This window comes from Ambystoma mexicanum, chromosome 6p (assembly GCF_040938575.1).
Source record: "Ambystoma mexicanum isolate Mex_15411 chromosome 6p, UKY_AmexF1_1, whole genome shotgun sequence".
In the NCBI taxonomy this organism is placed as follows: domain Eukaryota; kingdom Metazoa; phylum Chordata; class Amphibia; order Caudata; family Ambystomatidae; genus Ambystoma; species Ambystoma mexicanum.
The window spans coordinates 1,315,163,207-1,315,188,693 of NC_090935.1; the positions used below are offsets into that span (position 1 = coordinate 1,315,163,207).

Genomic DNA, 25,487 nt, shown 5'->3' on the forward strand with positions numbered 1-25,487 from the left:
CTGTTCATTCCATTTTCCTTTGTCCGTTGGTGATTTCCTGTTCTTGGTTACTATTTTGATCCTGTTCCTTTGATGACAATAGCCTGTTTCATCGACTATTCCTTCTTCTCCTGTCCTGTTTTGGCAAACTACTGTGTACAAGGTTTCCTGTATTGGTTGGTTTTTGGGAATCTTTTTGGGAACCATTTTCTCTACCCTTCTTGTAAGATTGCTTCCAGGATTTTGGGATCTGTTTACCCATGTTTTTTGGAGCCTCCTGAATCTCTAGCGCATCCTTGTGTAGTCGGGCTAGGACCCTGCAAACTGTTTTCCTGGATTCTTGTGACAGTGTTTGCAGCCATCTTGGGGATCATTCAGGTGGTTTTCTGATCTATGGATCTAACCCATGTATTTGGACTTTATCTTTGTTTTGCTTCCCGGGTATGTTGATCTGTTAATAATCACATTTTGATACTAAGTGAGTTGTACCATTAGTCCATAAGTTGGGGGTTTTGCTTGTTTTTGCCCCTGCAGGTGAAATAGCCTTACAGTGGGGACTGTTACCTGTTTGTGGTTCGCAATTCCCGACTTTTTGTCCAATACCTCTGGCCAGGTTCAAGCTATCACTCAGCTTCGAACTGATATGACTTCTGCTCATGCCGCCATTCATCAACGTCTTGACATGTTTTGCAGAGTGCTATAGGCCCTCTTCGCCCCAATGAGGAATTCACTGGTCCATCAGGGGGTGGACCATACACGGTGGGGCCAGTAGGTCCTCCCGTGGTAGTAGTGACTACCCCATTTCCGATGGCTCCCCCTGAACGTTTTCATGGGGACCTGGGATAGTATTGCATGTTTCCTCGCTAAGCCTTTCTAGCATAAACTCCCTGGCCCTCAGTGAGATTGCACCCTGTCATACCTCTGCCCCTTAGATATGCTCTGCGCTAGACCGGTTTAGTCCAGTACTTTTGCCCAATCCACCCTGCAGAGGAGAGGAGGAGTTGGGAAGCCGCGGGCTCATGCCTCCTTTGCTTTCTTAATAGACCATTAGTTTCATGTTGGCTTTAGAGGTCTAAAAGGACTGGTTAGACCTGGGCCACCTGACAGGCTCAGCAGATCAAGTCTGATATTATGCAGAGTTTGTGAAGGCATGATTTATCATGTTACTAGCGTGGAGTGCAAAAGCAGGTGTTTTCTTGCCTGATGTAATTTAGGCTGCAGTGCTTTGAAGAGCATTGCTTCACTTAGAAAAGCTCTAGTAGGCTTCACGGTAGCCCAGTGAGGTACTAGACATGCAGTGCTTAGAAGTGCATTGTTGTACTTGCGCAGCTATAATAGGCACTATATAGCTCTCTATAGAATACATAGATGAAGAATGTTTGCAGATGTGAAATGACACATTTCTGAATGAAGTGTTTTTCAGCTGGCAATTATCCAACCATTTATCCAGCCATTTAATCATATAGCTCATAGATGATAGCATAGGGAAACGCTACCCATGCTCACATACAGTGTTGGCTTGGGCTTGTAGACGTGTTCATTCACCACAGTTAAGTAAACTCTTAGTCTTCACCATGCGCAATGAATCTGCCCCGGGCCCCGTGCTGCACGAAGTGCGGCACGTTGGAGGGCCTGGGGGGTTAAGCGCAGGGTGGGGGGATCCCAACAGGCGGGAAAAGAAAAAGGGAGGGGCAGCCAGAGCGGCGCCCCCACCCGCGGCAGGACCCAAAGGAACACAAGTAGACAGAAGCAAGGTGGGAAAAGTAACAGGGGGGTGGGAGGACAGGAAGGAGCACCGGCGGCATAAAATCAGCACAACAAAAGGTGGAAGGGGTACAAATACCCCAGAGAAGCAGGAACAAGACACAACCAGGTTAGGAGCTCACCTCACTCGGGTAAGCTCCCAGGGCCTGGTTAAGGCGGTAAAGGATTCGTTTTCGTTTGGCCTCTGCGGGCTTAGCGGATCGAGGTCGGTTTCCCTGGTCGTTTTCACCTCTGCGGGTTTAAACGGCGGGAAGAACGGTCGAGGAACAAAGAAGAAGGAAGCCCAACCTCGTGGGGACAGCGGATCCAGAGGAACAGCAGCGGAGGACCCGGGAAGCCGGAGCTGCAAGGGAAGGAGGAAGACCCGACACATCGCGGCTGCGGACCCAGCGGAGAAGAGCGGAACCCCGGCTGGCGAGAAGCGGCGACAGCAGCAGAAGACCCGGGAAGCCGGAGCTGCGTGGGGAAGGAGGAAAACCTACCACATCGCGTCAGCAGACCCAGCGGAGAAGAGCAGGTATGCCGGCTGGCGGGAAGCGGTGTGAGCAGCGGAGGACCCGGGAAGCGTGAGCTGCAGGGAGAAGAAAGAAGACCGCACAACAGACATCGGGGGAAACCAGGCTGCGGAGTGAAGGAAGCCGACATCGGGAAACACAGGGTGCGGCGGCGGTGAGCAAAGAACAGTTGCGGCGAAGAAAAAGGAAGACCCCAGGAAGAGCGGGACCCCGGCTGGAGAGAAACGGGGACAGCAGCAGAGGCCCGTGAGCCTGGAGCTGCGTGCATAAAAAGGAAGAACCACATCGCGGTGTCAGCGTAGCCCAACGGAGAACAGCGGGACCCCAGCTGGAGAGAAGCGGGGACAACAGCAGTGGACCCGTGAGCCTGGAGCGGCGTGCAGAAGAAGGAAGAACCACCTCGCGGTGGCAGCATAGCCCAACGGAGAAGAGCGGGACCACGGCTGGCGAAAGTTCAGCAGCGGCGGACCCGAAGGCCGGAGCTGCGTGCGGAAAAAAGAAGACCGCCACAACAGACATCGTCGGGAACCAGGCTGCGGAGGCAGTGAATGACGCGGGAGAAGCGGCAACCAGGAAGCTACGCGGGCAGCAGGCACCGGATCGTGGATTTTGTTTCGTTTTTCCAGGTTTCGTTTGCTGCAGTTCCTGACTGACGAGGATGGTTTTCAGTGGCGGAAATACGGTGCAGTCCATGACCATGAAGAGGGCTTTTTCCAGTTGGGCTGAACAGGGAGGACGTGCAGTGTTTCCGACCGAGAGGAAGAAGTTTTCCAGTTGTGGCGCGGGTTCCAGAGAGGGGGAACTTCGCAGCAGCCATGAAAGGGCGGTCGGTAAGGAGCCGGTCCAGCAGTTGGAGCATGCACTGGGAATGCTTTGGGGCTTCGGGGCAGGGAAAACGGGCTGCAGCGAAATACTGGCAGCAGTGATCGGGTGCTTCACAAGTTGTCGCGTCGGCCGATTGGCCAGAAAAAGAATAGAGTGCCGCGAGCGACGGCCGGGCTTGTGGCGAGCCACCAGCACCAATTACCCAAGAACCAACCAGGGCCGAGTTCGGCGCAGCCCTCCCGGCCGCAGCACATTGCCCGCCACCGTCAGCAGAGGAATCTCAGGAGGAGAAATACCGCAGGCTCCACAATTCGAACAGCGCGCCTGACGTAGAGGACAAACAGAAGGGACGGACATCGTCCCAACCCCTCCAGCCTTGCCACAGTTCGTCATTGCAGTAAAGACGGTGTGCAGGAAAAAGGCACACGGACAACCCACAGCGTCCACCGGAGGCAAGGACAGGCAAAGCAGATCCACCAGTCCGTTTTACCCTCAGCTTCGCACGGAGGCAGCAGCTGGCAAGGATCGAATGCTGCCACGAGAACCTAAAACAGGCCAGTCACTGAATTGACAGCGCAGTGTGCGTTCAGTGCACACATTGGAAGCAGGACGACACGGAGCAGACCAGGAGCATGGGCGGTGGGGGGGGCCAGCGTCAGGTCAGTTCACAGCTCCGAGAGGGAGCCAACTAGCAATGCCCCAGGCCCCGTGCAGTACAAAGTACGGCACGATGGAGGGCCTGGGGGGTAGGGGAGGTTTAAGAATGGTGTCGCATGTGGCGCAGCGATATGCATACATTTTATGACACAGTTGCTGTGATGGCATGCCCCTCTTGCGGCCACGGCGGTTTATGGCCGCTATGCAGGTAATTTGAGGGAAATGTTGCTTGGATGGCAGGCCCCCCTTTTTGCGACCACGGCACCATGGGCGCACCAGTGACTAGCAATTGTTTAAAACTGTCGTGGGAAAGGGGCTCCTGGAGTGCTTAGGAGTGAGGATGGGAGTGGTAGCCCCCTCTGGCCGTAAGTGGGAGTCAAGGGTGTTTTTGGTAGCCATGCGCATGTAGTAAAATAAGGAAAGTTAACGAAGGGAGGTAAATATTAGGGACCGAGTTGATGAGGCTGCCCCTGTTTTTCCCTGTGTATTTTTCTCCTGTCTGTGCCGAGGGTGATATCACGGGCCGCATCAGGCACGGTGGATCCGACAAGCAGTATGGGGTTTGCTGGGGAAGCCCGCATTTAGGAGATCAAGCTGGTTAGGGCAGCGTCCGCCCAGGAGACAATTAAGCACCTGAAGAAAGGAAAGGCACGCCGAGAAGATTAGCATGGCCCCTGCGCAAGGATGACACACAAATTCGTGAAGCGTTCCATATTCTAAAAGCACCCGTGGCACAAGCAGTAAATACAGTCAGCAGTAAGCATTAAAGAGGCAGTACGTGCCAAATTAGAACAACGGTCGGAACAGGCAACACGGGAAGCCAGACAGGGGCCCGGTGTAACAATACAGGAGGAACAAGGCGAGCAAAGGCAAGTCTACAGGAAAGCCAGAAGAGGCAAAAGTCGGGAATGACGGAAGAAAGAACAAGAAGAACGCAAGAATTCAGCGCATGGGCCAAAAAGGCAGAAAAAGAACAGGGGGCCAAATGCGTGCTGGATGTGATGCAAAAGGAAGAAAGGGCTAGGGCAATGTCGCCCCTGCTGCTAGAGGATTCCACGAACAGCGACGAGGAAGCCGCGGTACCCCAAGGACAGAAGAGGGCAAGAGAAGTGGCGAAAGAGTCGCAGAAGCCAGAGAAGAACATGCTAGACCCAAGAGGGGCACAGGAGCAGCCGGAGGCGCCGTTGAGGAGTCAAAGGAAAGGTATTGTTAAAAGGGATAACAGAGTTGGGGAAAAAATGGTGAAAAGGTTAAAGGCATGCAGCACGGCTCAGGGTAAGTCGCCCAGAACCGGGGAACATGGAGCACAATGGGGGCTTGATGGAATGAATAAGGATGAAAAGGCAAGGGCAAGGTCGTCTTTGCTGCTAGAGGAGGCCAGCTGCAGTGAAGAGGAATACCACAAGGCCAAAGGAGGTCGAGAGAAGACCCAAGAGGGGCACAGGAGCAGCCGGAGGCACCGTAGAGGAGGCAAAGGAAAGATACGGTGAAAAGGGATAACAGAGTTGGGGAAAAAATGCTAAAAAGGTGAAAGGCATGCAGCACGGCTCAGGGTAAGTCGCCCAGAACCTTGGAGCATGGAGCACAAGGGGTGCTGGATGTAATAAAGAAGGATGAAAAGGCAAGGGCAAGGTCGCCTTTGCTGCTAAGGGAGTCCAGCAGCAGCAAGGAGGAATACCACAAAGCCAAAAGAGGCCGAGAGAAGACCCAAGAGGGGCACAGGAGCAGCCGGAGGCGCCGTTGAGGAGGCAAAGGAAAGGTACGGTGAAAAGAGAGAACAGAGTTGGGGGAAAATTGGTAAAAAGGTTAAAAGCATGCAGCACGGCTCAGGGTAAGTCGCCCAGAACCCGTGGAGGGAAGGTTAAGAAGCAAGAGGCAAGGGGTAACGTCTTCAGAGATGAAAAGTAGCAAAGGTAAAGAGGGGGGCCATTTAAAGGCATGAGTGAATAGGAAGGGAGTAGTGAGCAATAACGAACAGAAAAGGGGGACCTGGACCAGTGGGCAACGGGTTTCCCATACGACAGAGGGTGGCACAAGGAAGTACGCCAGGGTCGAGTTACCAGGGAACGGGTGTTACCTGACCAGTCTACCTGACTGTAAGGTAGAGGACATGTAGGAGGATGAGAAGGGATCATTAAAAGGGCACCAGTAGCAAGGACCCCTGTTATAAGGGGAGGGCGGATTTCCAAAGATGGTACATTGTTATATTGCAGTAATACACAGATGACGGGGTGTCACTTGTAACATACCAACAGAAAGTCTTAAAGGCGACAAAACATTTGGGCATGATGGGAAAATAATGATAGAAGCAAAGACAGGTACAAACATCAGGACATGATAATAACGACAAGGAATCATTTGAGGTCAGGGGAACAGAACCTGTGGGGCAGTCAATAGGGGAAACAAAGAGGACGGCAGAGTAGCAAAGTAACAGACCACCAACGGTGCAAAAGGGGTGGCAGGGGAGATAGCGTGAAAAGCATAGCTGGGAGAATGGAGCACAAGAGGAAGGGCAGGAAAGGGGAAATGCCAAAGTGTCCATTAAGCTTACACGAATAAAGCATCGGGAAAAGGAGAATATGGCCGCGTAGAGGGCAGGAAAATAACACCCACACCGGGAAAAGGCATGGATTCCACGAATAAAGCTCCGGAAATAATTAAGAGGTTAGCCAATAAGGCTGACTGGAAAAAGGAAAAAGATGGCCACATGTATGGCAGGAAAATAACGCCCATACTGGGAAAGGAATGGGTTCCCCGGAGAAACATCGGAAATAATGAAAAGGTTAGCCACAAGGCTGACTGGAAAAGGAAAATATGGCCACGGGTTGGCAGGAAAATAACGCCCATACCGGGAAAGGAATGGGTTCCCCGGAGAAACATCGGAAATAATGAAAAGGTCAGCCACAAGGCCGACTGGAAAAGGAAAATATGGCCACGGGTTGGCAGGAAAATAACGCCCATACCGGGAAAGGCATGGGTTCCCCGGAGAAACATCGGAAATAATGAAAAGGTCAGCCACAAGGCCGACTGGAAAAGGAAAATATGGCCACGGGTTGGCAGGAAAATAACGCCCATACCGGGAAAGGCATGGGTTCCACGAATGAGCACAGGAAATAAGGAAAGGGTTAGCCATAGGTTTGGCTGGAAAAGGTAAATATGGCCAGGTGTATGGCAAGAAATTAACACCCACACCCGAAAAGGCATGGGTGCCACGGGAGGAGAAGCGGAAATAGCAACAAAGAGGTCCGAGAAATAGGTAAAACCAAAGGAACCAGGGCGAGGCAAGGAGAATCAGGACAGGAACGTACAAAACGGGTAAGCAGTACAAAAAGCAGGTAAAGGGGTGATAGCGGAAACAGGACAAGACGTAGGTAAAATGTCAATGGCCAACAGGGGCGATTGCTGTTAAAAAAGCGTTGGCCCAGGGTAAAAGGAAAAGATGGGCAGCAGCACATTTGTCTGCGGCCGCATATACCACAAAGGTGGCCGGGGTGACGGACCCAACAAATAGCACACGGATAAGGAATGCAATGAGGGGCTGGGCAAGATCACTGTTTTGGGGGGACCTGAGCGGTTTAGACAAGCAACCCCTCAGGTGTGGCGGCACGTGTCCAGGAAAGGATGCCACAGGACATCGAAAGGGAGGCTAAAGGAAGGGGGGCATCCCAACCCCTGGACACGAGGTGCCCAAAAAAGTGTTAATTACTGTACAGCTGTCATAACCAGTGTACAGTGCCATTTGTTTGTATATAATAAAGGCCTACGGCCATTTTAATTTTTCCACGCAAACAGAGCTGTCGCATTATCATTCATGGGGCAGGGCACAGTATAACAGGGTCAAGAGCAGGGGGGGAACCCACACTACTCAGCCTATGCCCCGGGCCCCGTGCTGCACGAAGTGCGGCACGTTGGAGGGCCTGGGGGGTTAGGCGCAGGGTGGGGGGATCCCAACAGGTGGGAAAAGAAAAAGGGAGGGGCAGCCAGAGCGGCGCCCCCATCCGCGGCAGGACCCAAAGGAACACAAGTAGACAGAAGCAAGGTGGGAAAAGTAACAGGGGGGTGGGAGGACAGGAAGGAGCACCGGCGGCATAAAATCAGCACAACAAAAGGTGGAAGGGGTACAAATACCCCAGAGAAGCAGGAACAAGACACAACCAGGTTAGGAGCTCACCTCACTCGGGTAAGCTCCCAGGGCCTGGTTAAGGCGGTAAAGGATTCGTTTTCCACCCAACCCGCCCTACAAGAAAGGAAAGAGGAAAACCGGAACAGGGACGCCGAGTACTCTGTCACGGTACACGGTAGAAGAAAAAGTCGTAGGCGGCGGCACGTGTCCAGGAAAGGATGCCACAGGACATCGAAAGGGAGGCTAAAGGAAGGGGGGCATCCCAACCCCTGGACACGAGGTGCCCAAAAAAGTGTTAATTACTGTACAGCTGTCATAACCAGTGTACAGTGCCATTTGTTTGTATATAATAAAGGCCTACGGCCATTTTAATTTTTCCACGCAAACAGAGCTGTCGCATTATCATTCATGGGGCAGGGCACAGTATAACAGGGTCAAGAGCAGGGGGGGAACCCACACTACTCAGCCTAACGCTGCATGGGGAAGACTACGAGTTTCCTTAATTTATGGCGGGCGGCCGCGGCACTGTGCCTACATCTCACTGCGAGATGCAGTGCCAGTGTCACGGCTTGAGCACCGACCATGGTGTTATTGCCTGCCGCTCGCCGCCTTGCCTTCCCCAGGATTCTTGGTGAAGGCCGGGCCGCAGGCGGCCAGGACTCGGAGCACTAGCTGTGCTGTGCACAGCGGCCTACAGAGGACGACGACAAGGCCATCCGAGCCCAGGACTGGAGTCTGAGCTTGGCTGCCTTGGTCCTCCTCAGTCCAAATGACCAAATCGTGAGAACCAGTCCTGTGTCTGACTCTGGACTGCAAAGTCAGACACAAGACTGGTTCTCACGATTTGATTGGAAATATAAGAACTCATTCGGCACAGCGCGCGTACGGCAGTTGAATGGTGATCTTGCATAAAGGTTCACGTAACATTACAAAGTATCCGTGCTACACGTATACTTTGTAATGTTACCTGAACGTTACGTGTGTCACATTTAGAACTTGCTTAGACACACACTTTTGCTGCCTAAAGTGCCCATGTGTGATTCTTAAGATTTATTGCATTGACATACAAAAAGCATTTGAAATGCCACGCAATCATCCTCAAAATACGGTAGTGGACAACATCCTTCATGAACGTAATGGAGCATGATGCCACACGTGTGGAGAGGAACTAACACTTTTCCACTTGCAGGGAGTGAGTATGCAACAGGAGTTTCATGTAGAATATAGTGAATGCCACTGACGTCATTTGAGTTTTCTTTAATAGGAATAGTGTGAGAAGAGAGTGTGGGGGGCAGTTTGGCTCTGTCGTATTGTGTGCTTCCATTTGTTTCTTCTTTAAATGTATATATGGTCCTGAAAGTGACTGTGCGTGACAGTCTGGCTCTGTCGTGATCTGCGCTTCACGTGTTTAGTTTTATAACTGAGGTATGGGACTGAAATTGTGATTTGAGCATCACCGCAAGGCTTAACCTTGTCTGGTTTTATGGCAATAGCTGGTAAGGTGCTCCCGTGGAATCGTGTGTAAGTACCTGAGGGCAGAGATGATACAATAGTCACTGTGACCACCTTGAGGACAAGTGTGTTGACTGCATTCATCACAAGTGCTTACATGGTCACCTGCAGGTTGCTGTTTGGTATCTTTCACATATGCAGTGTTTATCTTATCCTGTCCGTAATGCAAACATGAAGCCTTCTTTACCATGGTGACATCATGCGTGCTGATGTCTTGCCTGGTGCAAACATCTTGTGTGAGACCAGACGTCGTGGCTGAAGTTCGTCTTTTCTGCTCTCATCCGGAGACAAAAATTGTGTGCTTTCTAAGCAAAAATTATAATGTGCCATCAGGACACTGTGTTGGAAAGGTGGCCGCCCACTTCATCACTCCATAATCCATGCTTCTCCCGTGGGAGGTGACGCAGAGACCTCTATCATGTGCACCCCTGCCTATGAAGCCATACATCAGCAAATGGAAATGCTTTGCAAATGTGGACCAGTTTGATAAGTTACTTCAGGGGTGTTGCTATGTCTGTAAAATATCTGGGGCTATACTAATGTCAGGACTCAGGGCTAACTTGTAGCCCTGACTCCCTCCAAGCATCCCAGACACTGCCTCCACTCCGGCTCCTTTTGCAACACTTTATAGAGATTTTTTAATAAAGTGTGAAGCGACTTGGTCAGCCCATTTAAAAGAATATTTATTCAGCATGATATTTATTAAAAATTCTATTTTTCCATCATTACTATCTATTTAATGAATTTCTTTATGCACACACCATAGTACCAACTATTCGCAATACAAGCTGATGTAAAATGCACCATCACACTTGCACACGTAAGAATAATGTACCACCATTAGTATGTAAAACCTAATGCTTTTTATGTCATATTTCGGTGGGTTTGGACAGTAAATTGTACCTTTTGGAGGCCATTTGTCAAATATTTTTGCGAGAGGATGACTCCCTCTGCACCCTCCTTGTGTGGTATGGGCTTGCATGCTGTGCACCCTCGCTCCCAAATTCCCCCTGGGAAATTTACGCCCCACCAACTTTCAAACTCACCAGCCGCCACTGGTGTGCAACAAGATATATTACAGACTATTCTATATTAGTATGTGTAGAGAGCCAGTGTTTCACACTAGCTCTGTGTTTTTAGAAGCTGAATTAATAGCTTGCAGAAAGCCTTTACTTTTGGCCTCGGTACGATATAATAACTGCCCAGTTACCATACGTAGTTTGTTTGGGCATCCGCTCAAAGAATGTTTATACATCGGCCACAACTTATTGTTGACATCTTCTAGTGATTGTTAGGGAATACGCCTGAATCATAAGAGCTAGTAGAGAGTAGAGGGTCCATTGAGATGCAGCAGAGAACCATTAGAAGAGGGGGATTCGTCAGTCTCTACTTGTGAGTATACCTTATAAATACACCTTACTCGCTAAGGTAAGGGGCTGATGCTGGGAACAGAGAGGAATCGATGGGTCCCTGGATGGATCCCTTGTCTGGTTTTCTTAGCTAAATGCAATTCGAAAATGATATACTATATTCCATATTAGTACCCGGCGGGGCTGTGGTAGCCTCTCAGCTAATGAGGAGACTCGGAACAGGGGCATTACCAGCGGTAATCCCCCCACTATGAGCCGCCTCACGACTGGAGGCTGCCATCTTCCCCTGCCGGGGAATGAGGTAAGTATGGTCCTCCCCTATCCCCTCCCTCCATCCATCCAGAGAATTCCCTCCCAGCCCGCCACCACCACTTACCTTCTTTTTAGTAGTTCCTTCCTCCTTTCCATGGCAACCATTTTTTTGTTTACTTTTTTTGATGGACGCCATCGAAAGGGAAAACAGATTTCATTTTCCCTTTCCCGGCGTCCATGTTATAAAAACATTTTTTCTGCTCTGAAACACTGGAGCGTCTCGGAACAGAAACAAAAATGCTTTTAGTACCCCGGTCTTATGGGCTGTGGTAATGCCCCAGGACCTTCGTTAAGGCCCTCATTTTGCTTCGGCCTGTAACTATGGGCCCCAGGGCATTACCTGAAGTTATGTTATGTTATGTTACTTGGCATTTATATAGCGGTCTATATATCATTGGTATGACCTCAAAGCGCTGGTAGGTTGAACACCCTCAGGAACCGCAGTTCAGGTAAGTAGAGATAGATGGTGTCTTAGGGTGCACCAGTTAAGTGTGCAGCTGGTGTAGTTGTTGCATGGTAGTTGCATCCTAGCATTATGTTTGGTGTTGAAGATAATAGTTGTATGTGTTTGCAAGTGGATGGACATCCAGACTGGGTTGGGCTGCGTTAGGCCTGAAGGACGCTTATGTGAGCATCTAGGCCGGAGTGTCATGGGATAGCTACGTTTTATTAGGGTTATGGGGTGTTCATGAGGTAGTGTTCGTATGTGAACAGCTAGGCCGAATTAATCAGGGGTATAGTTGTGTTCAAGTTGTGTGATGGTGAATAGAAGAGAGTAGGCATAGTGATGTGATAAGAGTGGTTGGTCTTACGGTGACAAGCGGGGCATATCGATGTATAGCAGCGTGGGGACAAGAAAGCAGAGTACAACAGTGACACTCGGGCACGGTGGGCACCTTTGGGGATGAGAGGGTTGGGTGATACATTGGGATACATAGCGGCATCACGGGAACAGGATAGCAGGGAGCACAGTGACAAATGGACACACAGTGACAGAGGGCACGGATTTCAGCGATAGCTTAGGACATAGGAATGTACAACAACCGCATGAGAGTATGAAAGCAGGGCACATAGAGACACGTGCGTGGGCACACGGGAGCTGGAGGATAGGGTAGTTTTAAACCATTCCATACATTCAAACAATCCATCCATTCAATCACTGCAGCCATCTATTTCTTTTATTTCTTCATCAATTCATTCCAGCAATTATCCATTCCCTCAATGCATTCATCCATTTCTTATTCGTTCAATTTATCCATTCAGTCAGTGTATCCATCCGTTTCTACAATTCCTTCGTCCATTCATTCCATCCATTTGTTCTCTCTATCTGATGCTTTCCATCACTTCCATCAATTCTATCTCTTCCATCCATCTCGTGCATCTATTCCATCCATTCCATCTACTCTATTCGTCCCCTCCGTCAGCTCCATATTCGTACATTCCAATCATTGCATTTGTTTCATCAATCAATTCCTTACACATTCATTCCATTAATTCTGCATGCATCCATGCCCTCTAGTCCACCCATTTATTCCACATGCTGTCACGATCCATGCCCCTGACCCCCTCTGGTATAACAGCCCCCTGGCAGCAGTGGGGCTAAAGCCCTTCACACTGGCCCCAAGGGCCTTAAAACTCCATCAGAAACATACATGGAGTCAGTCCTGGCGCCTTTGGCGCCAGGCTCATTATCAGGAATAAAGCAATACCAGTTTTGGACCTTAATCCAACATAGAGGCGTATTACACAGCTCAGTTCTTTAGAACCAAGCCATGCGGTCTAGTGTTTTGGGTGAGGCTGGGCGTGGAACTACTTGGCCTGGAACTACTTTACCTGAGCTATTTAAACCACACCCAAACATCAGAACACACTTAGAGTTATTCTGCAATCCTGCAGCGTAATGCTCACCGTGTCCAGCTCCTGCTCATCTGCTTCTCCAGCGGCCCGATCCTGAAGCCCTAGATCCGGATTCCATTAATAACCTGGAAGAACAAGAACAGCATTAGCAAGCAAGAACACTTACCTGTGAAGTAACCGGCCTTGAATCCATCCTGTGCTTCGCTTACCTCGCCCATCTCCAGAGTTCACTGCAACCTGCAAAGGTAAAGAAACAAGGACAGCATTAATAACAATTCTTACCTGGGCAAGCAGCGAGTTCTGGCAGCACCCTGCACTTCTCTTACCTCGCCCATCTATGGGTTTCACCGCAACCTGCAAGGGAGAAGGAACAAGGTCAGCATTAACAAAGCACTTACCTGGGCAAGCAGCGCTTCGATCGCTCATCACTCCGGAACATCACCACAACCTGTACAAAGAAGAGAAGAGAACACAGGTTAGCAATTAACACCAGTAAACAGCGCAACGCTCCGGGCATCAATAACTCACTGTGGTCTTCGCCATCGGCACGGCAACTCCGAGATTGCAACCATCCCTGTGAAGACAAAAAGAGACATTGTTAGGGAACAGCGTAGTGGAGTAAGACGCCGAGAAGACAGAGAAAGCGGAGGGAAAGAAATAGACAGAATAAAGACGGAAAAGACATTATAACTCACCTGAAAGACAGCAAGCAGAGTTGGAGTCACAGCCAGTCTGAACCTGACATAAGGGTACACGGACCAGTGAAGCAACTAGGTCCACGGAACGCCTGCACCAACCACACGCCCCTGCACAGAGACGCAGGACAGAGAGTTCAACGCACAAAAACCTAAGGTGAGCAATAACCCCAAGGGATGGGATTTGGACCAGAGAGAGGTGGGAGTCCACCCATCACAGAACCAGTATCTTAACCCTCCATTCTCCTGTTATAGGTGCTACTCAACGTCTGGCACATAACCAAGCAGAGAGGGGTCCGGGAAAGTGCTTAGACCTCCATCCAGTATCGTGTGGCGCCCCCGTGGATACCAGGTGAGCGTAACAGAACTCGAAGCCTCAATTTAAAAATCCACCTGGACGTCATGGAAACATCAGAGACTGACCAACTAGCCCAGTTACTGGGAGAATTACGGGCAGAGGTGCACTCCATCCGGCAAGAACCAATGCCCTTAGGAGGGAGGTGATTGTCACCAAGGACTGCACCGATTAATTAGCCAGACAATTGCTCCAAACACAGGATGGGCAGGCTCTGTTGCCAGAAAGTATTCTGTCGGTTCCAGCCACATCCATTAATCCAGTGCAGGTTGTCCTCCCCGGGGCAGTTCCTTTGGCCCTGCCGGAATGTTTTACGGGGACCCAAGAAAACTTGCAGTATTCATGAACCAGTGGCGCCTCCATTTTCTTTGTAGACCTGGAGCCTTTCCTAATGATCAGTCGCCGGTTGCCTTCATTCTGTCATATCTGAGTGGCAGTGCCGCAGATTGGTCCATACCGTTAGTAAGCCAGGGTGACCCACTCCTGTGGGATTTCAGGGGGTTTCAACAGGAGATGGAGAAGCTGTTCGCCCGACATACCCAGGGCCAAGCTCTGGATAACAAACGTCTGTCCCTCTGCCAAGGCAGCCAAGAATTGTTAACATATATTGCCACTTTTAACAGACTTTTCATTGAAACTGGGTGGCCTGAGGAGAAACGAACAACGTTATTCCATCGAGGATTACGGGGGGAATTGAAAGACGTCCTAGCTCAGGTGGTAAACCCGTAAAAAAAAGACTGTGCAGAGTTCATCAACCTAGTGGTGCGCTAGACAACAGGCTGCAAGATCGAAGGACAGATTGAGCCAGGATGGAGAATCAGACGTGTATGTACGCTCAAAGGAGTACAGTCCGTGTTCATCAGAAAACACTTCGGAACCCATGCAAATTGGGAGGGTACAGAGCCCATTAACCAAGGCTGAAAGAGACAAAGGGAGACAACAGCAATTATGCCTGCACTGCAGGAAATCAGGTCACTTCCTCAGAGAATGTCCCGTAAAACCCCCTAGGAGAACAGTCGGCGGTACAGAGAAAGAAGGAGGAGAACAAGAGTCTGAAAACTTCCAGGCCCGGCAAGCGTAGAGGTGCGTCTGTCGAGCAAAGGAAAAGAGCCACAGACCTCACACCTTGCCCTGCCTGTGATTTTGATCAGTCACCAACAACCATTTTGGATGCATGCTGTGGAGGCATATATCGACAGGGGAGCATTGGTAACTATATAGACCAAGGCCTGGCAACAAGAATGGGGCGTCCCCTCTGTCAGAAAACGACAACTGAGAAGGTCACCACTGTCGACAGCACGGAGATAGCTTCTGGTTCTGTAACTCAACGCACAGCAGAATTGACCCTTCTGTGCCAGGACAGACATCGGGAAGCCATTGCCTTCGACCTTATCAAGGCCCCTCAGTTCTGGGTGATTCTAGGGATGCCGTGGTTGGTGGCTCACAATCCTAACATCGACTGGTGAGCCAAGAAATTAGCCTTTTCCAATTAGTGTTGTCATGCGTGCTACCAAGTGGAAATGCAATCGTCTGACCCAGAGACACCTGTCCAAGATAAAGAGGCGTTGGTACTCGGTGTAACAAGTACACTACCAAGCGAATACCACGATTTCCAAGACGTTTTCCAAAAAGAACAGGCTAATATCTTACCCCCTCACAGGCCATATGACTGTCAGATCGACCTCGTACCTGGAGCGCAAATCCCATGAAGTCGAATTTATTCACTCACCGAACATGAAAATCTCCACTTGAAATCATATCTGGACCAATACCTGGCAAACGGTTTTATCCGCCCGTCCAAATCCCCGGCAGCCTTGCCTCTATTCTTCGTGCCCAAGAAGGAGGGGGACTTGAGAACGTGCATCGACTACCGCGCACTAAACCAGCTAACAGTTCAAAAACATTATCCCCTACCCCTTATCCCAGAACTGCTGGACCAAGTCAAGCATGCCCAGATTTACACCAAATTGGACCTCAGGTGGGCATACCATCTCTTGCGTGTAAAGAAAGGAGACAAAAGGAAGACCACCTTTCATACTAAGTATGGGCTTTGCAATGCTCCCGCCGCATTCCAGTACTTCATGAGCGATGTACTATGGGAATTGATCGACGTATGTGCCCTAGTTTACATCGACGACATCTTGGTGTACTCCTCTTCTAAACAGGACCATGTCAGGCACGTTCCCTCCATCCTTGCAAAACTCTGACAGCATCAGCTATACGCCAAACTTGAAAAATGCTCCTTCCATGTCACCGAAGTCGAGTTCCTTGTTTTTGTCCTCACTCCCAGAGGCGTCCGGATGGATATGCACAAAGTAGAAGCAATTCTTAGCTGGCCATCACCGTCTTCAGTCGAAGGTGTCCAAAGTATGCTCGGATTTGCAAACTTTTATCGCCGATTCATCCCGGGTTTCTCCCAGACTGTGCACCCGATCACTTCTTTATTACGAAAAAACAACAAACTGTTCTAATGGACAGAAGAGGCAGAGAGGGCCTTCCAGGAACTCAAGAAAAGATTCACCTCAGCCCCGGTGCTATGACACCCCCGCCCAGATCTCCCATATGTAGTGAAACATATGCCTCCAGCATGGCAATGGGGGCTGTTCTTTCCCAAAGGGATCCTGAAACAGGGCAGTTACTTCCCGTGGCCTTTTGGTCGTGAACATTTACTACACTTGAACTTAACTATGCAATAACAGACAAGGAACACCTAGCATTCAACACAGCCTTTAAGACTTAGCGGCATTACCTCCTAGGCGCCAGACATACCATCACAGTAATCACCGACCATTGCAACCTACAATACCTCAAGATGGCAAAGGCTCAATCATCCCGTCAACTCCGATGGGCTTTATTCTTCGCAGAATATGATTACATAATCACGTACTGACCTGGAGTCAAGAACGGAAAAGCCGACGCCCTATCCCACATGGGTATTGATGAGAACGTATATTCAACCCGAGACCCAGAGGCCATTATTCCAGGTGACAAAATACTAGGACTTACAACAACGTTATCACTGGACGAACTCCAAAAGGAAATTCGTCAACAAAGAATCAACTCCCATATTTCAGAGGGCGTTTATATCTACCGAATAAGGCACTACAAGAACAAGTCATTTCTGGTTATCACGACCCCCTGATAGAAGGACATCCAGGAATTGCCAAAACCCTAGCCAAGGTGAAAAGAAATTATTGGTGGCCAACCTGCCAAAAGAACATTATGTTAAGCAGTTTATTCTGTCATGTGGCATTTGTGCACAGAATAAATCCCAGAAACAAAGACCTGCAGGCCTTCTTCAACCCCTGGAAATTCCTCCTGCACCTTGGCACACACTCTCCCTCGATTTCATCACAGATCTGCCTCCCTGTCAAGGATTCAACACTATCCTAGTGGTTGTTGACCTATCCTCTAAAATGGCCCATTTCATTCCGCTTAAGGGTCTACCAAACGCATCCAATCTGGCAAAGGTGTTTTAGAGCAAATTGTACGATTACATGGTTTCCCCTCCGTCCTGATTTCTGACCGAGGGAGTCAGTTTGTGTCTAACTTCTGGAGGAAGAGTTGTGCAATTGCCCAAATCGATATTTGTCTGTCCACTAGTCACCATCCCCAAACTGATGGCCAAATGGAGCGGACAAATCAGACACTAGAGCAATACCTACGGTGCATGTTACATCAAGTGGAAGAAAGCTGGAAGGATGTGCTGTTGATAGCTGAATATGCCTACAACAACTCGCTACACACTAGTACCGGACAGAGTCCATTCTATACCGTATATGGAAGGCAACCACATACTTCCGAATTAGATACCCCCATGGCCTTGGAAATGCCCATGGTGAAGACTTTACATACAACCATCACTGAAGCCGTCAAAAAGGCAGCAGAACACTTGATCCAAGCCAAAGAAAGACAGAAAAGATTCTCTGATCAACACCGGAGAAAAGCCCCAGACTACCAAGTCGGAGATGAAGTCTGAGTTCCTCTTATGGGCACATTCCCAGATGCCAATCAAACATGTTGTCCCAGATATCTAGGGCCCTATACCATCAAGGCTATTATAAATCCTGTGGCAGTAAAACTAGCTTTACCACCAAATATGCAGATCCACCGTGTATTCCACGTGTCACTCTTAAAACCTGTTCAGCCTGGAACTCGGGTCAAAACACCTCCAAATCCGGTACTGGTTAACGGAGAACCCGAATTTGAATTCAAGGACATCCTAGATTCTAAACTCACCAGGTCCAAGTTATATTTCTTAGTGGACTGGAAGGGATACAGCCCCCAGGACAGGACATGGGAGCCTAGCGAGCACATCCATGCGCCACGCCTGGTAAGACAATTTCATCGGAACCATCCAATCAAACCAGACCAGACGGAGGAAATACCTTGAGAGGGGCCTTAGGGAGGAATGCTGTCACGATCCATGCCTCTGACCCCCTCAGGTATAACAGCCCTCTGGCAGCAGTAGGTCTAAAGCCCTTCACACTGGCCCCAAGGGCCTTAAAACTCCATCAGGAACATAAATGCAGTCAGTCCTGGCGCCTTTGGCGCCAGGACTCATTATCGGGAAAAAAGCAATACCAGTTTTGGACCTTATTCCAACATGGAGGCCTATTACACAGCTCAGTTCTTTAGAACCAAGCCATGCAGTCTAATGTTTTGGGTGTGGCTGGACCTGGAACTACTTTACCTGAGCTATTTAAACCACACCCAAACAGCAGAACACGCTTTGAGTTATTCTGCACTCCTGCAGCGTAACGCTCACCGTGTCCAGCTCCTGCTCATCTGCTTCTCCAGCGGCCCGATCCTGAAGCCCTAGATCGGGTTTCCATTAATAACCTGGAAGAACAAGAACAACATTAGCAAGCAAGAACACTTACCTGTGAAGTAACCGGCCTTGAATCCATCCTGTGCTTCGCTTACCTCGCCCATCTCCGGAGTTCGCTGCAACTTTCAAAAGTAAAGAAACAAGGACAGCATTAATAACAATTCTTACCTGGCAAGCAGCGAGTCCTGGCAGCACCCTGGACTTCTCTTGCCTCGCCCATCTCTGGGTTTCACCGCAACGTGCAAGGGAGAAGGAACAAGGTCAGCATTAACAAAGCACTTACCTGGGCAAGCAGCGCTTTGATCGCTCATCACTCCGGAACATCACCGCAACCTGTACAAAGAAGAGAAGAGAACACAGGTTAGCAATTAACACCAATAAACAGCACAGCGCTCCGCGCATCAATAACTCACCGTGGTCTTCGCCATCGGTGCAGCAACTCAGAGATCGCGACCATCCCTGTGAAAACAAAAAGAGACATTGTTAGGAAACAGCATAGTGGAGCAAGACACAGAGAAGACAGAGAAAACGGAGGGAAAGAAAGAGACAGAATAAAGACGGAAAAGACATAATAACTCACTTGGAAGACAGCAAGCAGAGTAGGAGTCACAGCCGTCTGGACCCGACATAAGGGCACACGTACCAGTGAAGCAACTAGGTCGACGGGGCGCCTGCATCAACCACGCGCCCCTGCACACAGACACAGGACGGAGAGTTCAACGCACAAAAACCTAAGGTGAGCAATAATCCCAAGGGACGGGATTTGGACCAGAGCGAGGTGGGAGTCCACCCATCACAGAACCAGTATCGTAACCCTCCATTCTCCTGTTTTAGGTGCTACCCAACGTCTGGCACATAGCCAAGCAGAGAAGGGTCCGGGATAGTGCTTAGACCTCCATCCAGTATCGTGTGGCGCCCCCGTGGATACCAGGTGAGCGTAACACATGCGTCTATCCATTCCATCACTTCCGTCCATTTCATCCATCCACCCCATCCATCCATCTGTTCCATCCATCAATCTTATCCATCCCATCTCATTCACCTCACCCAATTCTTCCATTATGCCTATTTCTACAATTCTATATATTTCTTCCATTGTGTCCATTTCTTCTATTCCATCCATTTACTACATTCCACCCAATTCATCCACTCTACCTGTTCCATCCATTTCATCCATTCCATCCACTGAATCCATTCCATCCTTCATCTATTCTGCCAAATTCATCTTTTCCACCCACTTCATCCATTCCACTCATTTCATCCACTCCACCCATTCCACCAACTTCACCCACTCTATCCATTTCATCCACTCCATTCTGTCCATTCCATCCATTTACTCCATTCGACCCATTTCATCCACTCTACCTGTTCCATCTATTCCATCCATTCCACCCACTTCTAAGTGGTAATGCCCCCCCTGCTCGAGACATATTGCTTATTATATGCAGCTTTTTAAATTGTGATTCTATTCAGAGTGCAATGTTCTACATTCTTATTGTTTGAGCTTGTGTATACACAGATGCTTTGAACTATCTTAGCAGTAAGGTTGTCATTACTCCATGCTGGGTTTTGGTGAAAGAAATTGTGATCAACATGTTGTGTTCTAGGTTTGGAAGTGGTGTATGTCGCAAGCGAGGACTTGGTTGTATTTGGAAACAATGACAAATGGGAAGCTGTGCAATCTGGAATTCATGAGAATGCATTGTTTGGCGAGATTGACTGAGGGCTCTTGTTGTGCTCTTATGTAAATTAAGTGTCTTATTTCTGGATGCGCTGAGGCTGTTTATTTATTTCTTGCCAACTGGCTGAGAAATTGTTTGGCATATGCGTTGGATTGTGTTGTATTAATCTGAAGTTGAATACTTCCGATGCAATCTCGGTCTTCTGTCCTGCACCATGAGTATAAGGGTAAAAGGACCTATGGTTTTTCAGAATAATAGGAAATGTATTGTCAGAGAGTATGCAAAAAAGAGGGGTACCTGTATTAATGTCCCTAGTCCTACAGGTCATAGAATCAGAAACAACAAGGGGGGTGGACTAGTGGACCAAGCAAGGATGGCGGGATACACAAACGTTGTTTTAAGCTTGGTTTATATTTCCAAGATTTTCATTTTATTCAAAAAAACAAGTCTAAAACATTTATTAAACATTCAATAAAACATTGTGGCTCATTCATTTGCATTCATTCACGTTTATACTCTCTTCAACACCCTATCACAATTATTTTTTCAAAAACTGGTCTTTACATAAAGGAACAGTCATATATCTGTTGCGTCTTTGTACATTCACAGTTCATAACGAGAAATCCCCATCAATTTGGGGTAACACAAAATCTGTGTTGTGTTGTTTCCACAGAGTCTCACGTCGACACGTGTTTCAGTTGCTCTCAACGGGCATCATCAATAGTGCTCTCTTTGTATGGCAACCTTCTTCAGGACAAACAACCAATTTTCTGGCACATATATTAGCTTGAGCCAGACCATTGCCTATCCAATGAGCAAAGGAGGTGAAAGATGTGGTATTTCCAGTTTCAGCACATCTCAAATCAAAATCCTGAGGATAATTGTCCTCTGATTCAGAACAGGAGTAACCACGTCTCACACTGTCAATCCGACTTGTTCAATATGCAAATTGAGTTGGGGTGGGGTGCTGTATTGGTAATAAGCGCCTCCTTAGTCACTCTTCCTTAGTACAGGCTGAGATTAGATCTCTCTTTCGCATAGATCGGTCGCCTTCCGTCTGTGGTCTCCCTCCATGAGTTGTATGCGGCATCTGCAGATGCGGCACACAGCACCCCACCCCGACTCAATTTGCACACTGAACAAGTCAGATTGACAGTGTGAGACGTGGTTACTCCTGTTCTGAATCAGAGGACAATTATCCTCAGGATTTTGATTTGAGATGTACTGAAACTGGAAATACCACATCTTTCACCTCCTTTGCCCATTGGATAGGCGATGGTGTGGCTCAAGCTAATATACGTGCCAGAAAATTGGTTGTTTGTCCTGAAGAAGGTTGCCATACAAAGAGAGCACTACTGATGATGCTCGTTGAGAGCAACTGAAACATGTGTCGACGTGAGAATCTGTGGGAACAACACAACACAGATATTTTGTTACCCCAAATTGATGGGGATTTCTCTTTATGAACTGTGAATGTACAAAGATGCAACAGATATATGACTGTTCCTTTATGTATAGACCAGTTTTCGAAAAAATGATTGTGATAGGGTGTTGAAGAGAGTGTGAACGTGAATGAATGCAAGTGTCATGATTCATGCCCCTCACGTCCACAGCTCTCCAAGATGTCATGCTGGAGCCAGGCCACGATCACCTACATGGCCATCAAGGGCCTCTCCATCCCTCCAAAGACCCACTTGGAGTCAGACTTGGCGCTTGTGGCACCAGACTCACTCACTCCCATAGGATAACATTGGGAATTGGACTTGTAGTGCATTGATGGGGAAAAGATGGATGCCCCCACATTTTTCGGTTCCCAGAACTGCATGTGCAGTCTAGTCTTTTGGGTGTGGTTCAGCCCAGAGACACCTGGGATACCCAGAGACTATTTAAGCCACGCCCAGGCTGAGAAACATGCTTTGTGTTTTCTGCACCTGCAGCGTGACACTCACCGTATTCGGATCAGTCTCCAGTAGGCCTGCATCTTTCTTCTGCGCTCAGCGCCTGCAAGAACGAGAACACTGTTAGGAACAGCCTTACCTTGAGGCACTTCTGCCCATCATTCATCGCTCCTTCGGTTCTGCGGGCATCTTCGGTGGTGTCATTCCCATCCCGGCACGCTGCTTCCTACGGAAAAAGGGAAAAGAGCAGAAAAAAGGCATTAGTAAGCATTCAGCAAATCTTTGCTTATTTTTAAAGACTGTACGAGCTTCAAACGCTTACCTGAATCCCAGCCGCTCTAAGGGAACTCTGTCTCCGAACTTCTCACCCATCTGCAAGAGGGAAAAGACACTCCAGGTCAGCGTGGAAACATCTAGAGGTGCCGCATACCGCGCTTACTCACCGCATTTCTTCTTCATAACCGGCATCCACGCTGAAAATGTCACGGCACCTAAAAGACACAGAAAAAGTACTCAGTTCAATACAAATACGAAAGGGTTGCATCGCACTCTCACTCACCTTCAGCGCTACTCATCTCAGCAGCACGTTGCCATCCCCGGACACCGCCATCATCTAAGGAAGGAAAGGAACGAAGTTAGAGAACAGTTCAAAAGACTCATTATACTTACCTGTCGGACTCTTGCCAGTGAAGTAACTAGGCAGCAATGAGCCTGCATCAATCAACGCACCCCTGCACTGAAAGCAGGATGGAGAGCACACTTTCCAAAAAAACAAGGTGAGCTGTGGATCAAAGGGAAGGGTTGGACCCCGGGGAAGAAGGGGTTCAAGCACACAGACAATAGGGAGTTAAACTCTACCAATCATGTGTTTCAGGCCCAGTCTCCAGTCGAGTAGACTCCAGGGAAGGGTTTGAGGTCATAAGAGGTCAGAACAGGCTGAGTGAGTGACGTCCCCGTGAATACCAGGTGAGCGTTACAGCAAATGAATGAGCCACAATGTTTTATTGAATATTTAATAATTGTTTTAAACTTGTTTTTTTTAATAAAATGAAAATCTTGGAAATATAAACCAAGCTTAAAAAACTGTTTGTGTATCCCCCCATCCTTGCTTGGTCCACTAGTCCACCCCCCCTTGTTGTCAGAGAGTATGCCTTGAGGCCTGCATTTTATAATTGTAGTGAAAGGAGAAGGTTATCTCTGAGTACAGGTGCAGATGCGATTGTTGATGCTCTTGGCTTTTTGGATAACTTCTTCTCGTAAATTCATGTTAGAGGGTTTTCTAGTGTCCGCTGGGGGCACTTTGACTGCTTCTTGGAAGGCAGATGAACCCTGGCTGGGAGATTGAAAGCCAACTCACGACAATTTGGCTCAATTGAACTGTGCGGATGGGCCTTCAATCACCTTAACCCAAACAGGCCCAATCACTTAAAAAGTGAGTATATGATTGTACATAAAGCAAGATTATATAGTACAATGTTCTGGGGAGCAGTTAGATGGTGTTGCAGGACCAAATGTACCCAAGTCTCAACGAGACACATCAGTTCACATCTTTTATACAATTTTGCAACAGTCACAACACTGTCAATATACTTTATTGCAATCCACCCTCAAACGTGATTGAACACAACCCTCTCAAAGAAATCCCATCTCTTCCCAATACCTACGTTTTCACTAGCCCTGTTTATCTCAATAATTATATTCACATTATATTCATAACACACCTTTTCTTATGATTTGTCCGTAGTAGGTCAAGGCGACAACACATGGTTAAACATTGGTATTGAAAATATAATTAATTGCTAGCAAAAACTGGCCTAAGCCGTTTAAACCTCAACTCTTGATTTGCACATGGCTCGCATGGACATTCCCTGTGGTATGAGGAGGCTGGGTGAATGATTTCTCTTTGTTTGTGATGCTATCTCATTCCCCAGGTCACAGTTTCCTTGAAACTTTCCAATCTACAAAAAAATCCACTTTATTGCACAATTGAAACTCCTACATAGCTTTGGGCACTCGCTTACCCCGCGTTTTACTATTGACCAAAATAAATAACGAAACTCCTTTGGTCATGGTGTCAAGCAGCAGGAGATTATATCTACTATCGACGAGACTTATCACATCATAAAAACTCAAGGCTATTTCTGCAGCTGCTGACCGCGAAGGTTGAAGTTACTCATTCACCTGCTTTCTGCCAAATGGAAACCTTTTAGAAGTCAAAGTGTATTTTGCAAGAGAGCCCTAACCACTGTGTTTTTATTCATTGTGAAAAGGCCACTTATATTCAGATTCATGAATTCCCCGTGTATTTATATTAATGGGCATGTATGTTTTTACATTTGGTGGATTTAATACTGGATCTTTCTGCATGTATGCAAGCTAATATGTATCAGTTATGAAGAAAAAGAGACACCAAAAGTAACATATTCCATCCACAATTAATTACATGCCTCTTCTTTTTTCAGAAATCTTGTAAAAATTGCTTTCGGCGATTATAATCTCGTAAATAAAAAGAAAAATTAATTAGACTCGATACATATGAAATTACAACATTGCGCTCAGTTTGCTGCACCCCAGTTGTCAAAATAGTGCACATGAACCCTTTATAATGCATCCCCTGCTGTCCTAGGGTATGAATACAGGGTCAGGAAATCACTTGGTAAGCAGGAGAGGCAGTTTCATACATTTAATCCTCCATCATCATGAGGATTTGCATTAAGATAATGGTGTGTGTTTATTTCTCTGTTCACGCGTTCTGCATGAACCACTCCCTCATTGTTAAAATGTGACTTTGTAACGGTGGGACTTTCACAGATTATGCAAGTATAAGACACAATGGAAACTGATTTTTCCAGCATCCATTCTAAAGAAAAAAATGTATTTTCTCTGGAGTTTTGGTTCTGGTAAAGAAGCTTGAATGGCTCTCTGAAAGTATTGCCTCTATGGGAAGGAGTTTCCTTAAAGACCATGGGCAGCCACAGCTCACTGTTCTGGTCACTCGTTAGGGCAATGGTGGTGGAGGGTGCGTGTGTGTGTGTTGTGTGTGTGTGTGTGTATGAAAGTACTACAGTGAAAGATGGAAGACACACTAATAAGATTCTGGATGCTTTGCAGA

At 48.1% G+C, this 25,487-nt stretch overlaps 1 pseudogene; it reads left to right on the forward strand.

Annotated features, from left to right (window-relative positions):
• Positions 1-4,393: 4,393 nt before the first annotated feature.
• On the forward strand, positions 4,394-4,459 carry LOC138512386 (U6 spliceosomal RNA; annotated as a pseudogene).
• The last annotated feature ends 21,028 nt before the right edge of the window (positions 4,460-25,487 follow it).